This window comes from Aptenodytes forsteri, unplaced genomic scaffold (genome assembly GCF_000699145.1).
Source record: "Aptenodytes forsteri isolate BGI_AS27 unplaced genomic scaffold, ASM69914v1 Scaffold136, whole genome shotgun sequence".
NCBI lineage: Eukaryota > Metazoa > Chordata > Aves > Sphenisciformes > Spheniscidae > Aptenodytes > Aptenodytes forsteri.
Genome location: NW_008796111.1, coordinates 739,523 through 743,245, shown reverse-complemented (window position 1 = coordinate 743,245; position 3,723 = coordinate 739,523).

Genomic DNA, 3,723 nt, shown 5'->3' with positions numbered 1-3,723 from the left:
GAGAATATGGCGGCACGTACCTGAAAGGAGAGGGAGAGTCGGCGGGGGGGGGGGGGCCAGGGGGAGGATTGTGCGGCCGGGGGGTGGAGGGGGGGGGGGGGGGGAATTTCTTGCTCATCACCCCCCCCCCAGCGAGGAAGTGGCTTTTCAAGGACAAACACCTGCGACCAGGCAGTGTTTGTAGGAACTTGCCCCCGGGGACCAGCCTTGTCCACAGGGCTCAGTCACCAGAGCAAGAACTCGTTCAGCTAGAGACTAGGTGGGGTGGCAGGGGACGGGGCAGGAGGGGCGGAGGGTGAATTTGGAGCTCCCGGGTAAGGCAGCGAGGAGGGGAGCGGGGGGGCCCCTCTCCAGGAGGGGTGTTTAACCTAGGTGCTCTAGCGTACCTGGAGTGAGGTTTTCCCAGAGGTTCACAACGGCGCGTGCAGAGTCCAGCTGCACAGCCACCAGTTTAAAAAGAAACAGCAACGACAAAATAAATAAAAAGTCAACCCCTCCTATTAAGATGAGAATGAAATATGTGTTCTTCAGGTCTCGGCCTGCTTCAGAACCCTCTAAAAACTGAAGCAAACATTTAAAAGGGCTTATTAACTTTCTGCAAGGGGCAAAAGTGATGTGGCAACGAGGGGTGGGAGATCACACGCCTGCTGCCCATCGCACCGAGGGTCAGGACAGCACGAAGGCCCCCATTTAAAGTGCCAACCATACAAAAGAAGAAGATGGAGGAGCAACATCCTTCTCCCCCTTTTTCCATCACAATTTCCAACTGAACCCCATCTCCTTCAACAAGTCACAATTAAGCCTATTCTTCTGGACATTCACTCAGTTTATACTGGTTTTAAAAAAAAAAGGTTAGTAAAAAAGTTACATTGAATTTCCCAACTCTCTGCAACGGGCTTCCACCAACTAAAGGTCCAGAAACTGGGAGAGCAGAGCCTACGCGTTTCGCCTGGCCCCGAGGCTGGAGCAGAGAGCCAGCTCTGCTCTCCAGGGTCAGCCAGGCGTGAGCAGCCCTGCTCGCCAGCATCAGAGACCCAGGGGATGCAGAGTCTTGCCAATAAGGTCCTTTTACTTGTTTAAGCCACCTCTGAATCCCCTGAGAAGGGGAACAATGTGGGGAAGAACGTCCCCCCCTCAGCCCCCCAGGAATAAAATATCAATGAAACAATAATGCAGTCAAAAAAACCACCAGCCTGCTGGGTTTATAAAAAAAAAAAATTTCAATAAACTTCAACGACAAAAAAAAAACCCCAAAGGAAACTAGCCAGCGGTTTGGGTCTGGAAACTGATTCACTTCTTAAATGTTCAAAGTCCAACAAGGACCAGACGGCAGCGGTGCCACAAGGAAAAAAGTGCTCGCGAGACGCAGCTTCCCGAGAGACGGCAGTGAGTCTGCGGGACAAGCGACCCCGCTTCCATCACCACCGCCTCGCACGCCCACCACCGGCCAGGGACCGCGGGGCATCGCTCGTGATGGACGCGCAGCGGGAGCTCTGCGTGGGATCTAGAAATAGGAACAGACTGCTCCTTCCTCCCTCCGGGTCTGCTCTGTGTGCTCCAGCCCCGGCTGTGCTGCACCGGGCTGAATGACTAGGGCTGCTTTCTTATTCAAAACGAGGGGCAGGAGAGCTAAAAAGCTACATAAAGACCAGGATCTGTGGAGTCAATAATAACGTGGAGACAAGGAAGAGATACCCTATGAGACACAGTTATCAAAAACACAAGCAGTGATGTGCCAAGCCGCTGGAAGAGAAGCCAGAGACATGCCCAGGTTGGCCACAGCTAAGCGGTCGAGCAGGTTACGCCTCTGCCAGCCTGGGAAGATGAGACCAGCTTTCTGAGAAGCTCAACTGCTCCTCCTCTTGCTTCGCTGGAAAGTGATTCCTCCCTCCGTCCCACCGGGGATTTCGTGACATGCCGAGCTGCCAGCGCCTTGGAGCAGCCGACTCTTGCCAATGGGAGCCCAGAAGAAAGCCCCGGGTTCCCAACTGCTCTGACAGTGACTGCCATTGTTTTTCATGGGAACAGAAGCAAAGCAGCAGAAACGAGCTGGGCTTTCACCTCTTTCCTGGCTTGTGTTTGCCCCTTTCAAGTCCTGGTTGGACCTGATTTCCCGAGGGGCTTCGCTGGCCCCTGGGGAGCAGCAGGTGCTCTGTGCTGGGGAGCAGCCCGGCCCTCAGCTCCGCACGGCCATCCGCAGACAGGGCAGAAACACCCATTGCTGCATGAGCCTGCTTCTGCCCTCACCCTGACCCGAGCAGAGGGTCAGGCCAGGCCTGGCTTTCTGGCAGAGCCCCAGGAAGAGAGAAAAGCAAGCGGTTCTCCCCTTCCTGCAGACATGCATCATCCCAGGAACAGGGCAGGATGCTCACCAGCCTGCTAGCAAGTGCCAAACCTACCCAGACTGAATGAAGAAGAGGTCATCGTTAAAAAACACCAGCAAGTGTGAAAGAGAGTTTTTGTTCTAGACAGACTCAAAAGATCCAATACTTTTTCCCTACATTAAACCAAACCAAGGTGTTGTCTGTACCCCTTCTTACCCTAATCAAATTTAATTCCCTTTGAAGGGAGAGGGTGAAAAAGATCCATATCCTATATGTGGTCTGTCCAAATACAGAAAGAAACCTCTTGACTCGAAGAGAGAAACTGTTGAAAGAGTAAGCAGCTGTATAGCTTTGCCACACTGCCTAGCACCCTCCCCATGCAGCCATCCTTAGCTAGCAGGGCAAAAAAAAAAAAAAATATAAATCAAGGCTCTTTCATTCCTTGTTTCTCATTCTGCCAAATTCCCTTTTCCAGTAGCTCATCTGCATGCATTCTGGCCACAGAGACCACAATTAATCCTTTTTTTTTTTTTTTTTTTCCTTTAAAAAAAGGCTTTAAAATAACTAAGAATTTGAACAACAACGTGATCAGTTAACAAGTCTTTCCTTGCTGAATGGGACAAGTGTGCGCCTGTGCGAGTGTGCACGCACACGTGTGTCAGAGGAGGGCATCCCAGCCATGCCCGGGAGTGTGCCATTGCTCCGAGCGCACGGCCGTTGAGTGCTACTACAGTACACCGGCAAAAGAGGAAAGGGCACTACACAGAAATAGCTTATCGGCTGAGAGTCTCTGTACAGGAAGGGCTGCAAGCACAGCCCGCTGGCGGCCCACAGCTGGAGTCTGCATAGATCCCCGTCTGCAATTCAGCTGCCAGGAGAATCTATAAGTGGGAGCTGAAAGGGACTGACATCTCCGCCACACACTGCAAGGAAAAGAGGCAGCTAAAGTGTCAAACAACTGCAGAAACCAAACCCAAAGAAGAGCAATTGAAAGATCAACCAGAAAACAGCTTGAAGCCTTGTCAGAAGAGTTCACTCGCCACGGAGCAGGTAAGAACGGCTGCTTGTGGCTAACACAGCAGAAAACACCCGTTCTACCTTTGAAGGCAGAGACAATGGCTTCTCCCCAGCCCCAAAAGGAACCAGCTCAGGCATAGATTCCTGCTGACAGGGCAAGAAAGGCCAACCAACACCAATTCCCTTACTGGCCCAGGCCAAGAGAGGCAATTGTTAATCACCACCACAACGGAGAGACCACTGCAGTCAACTGCATCCTGCTCTGGCCCAGGGGAGGGCTATCGGATAACAGATTCTTTTCACAGTCCAAGAAGGGCAGTTCCCTTCCTGAGAGAAGGGAAAAAAAAAAAAAAAAAAAAAAAAAAAAAAGAGGCTTTGTTTT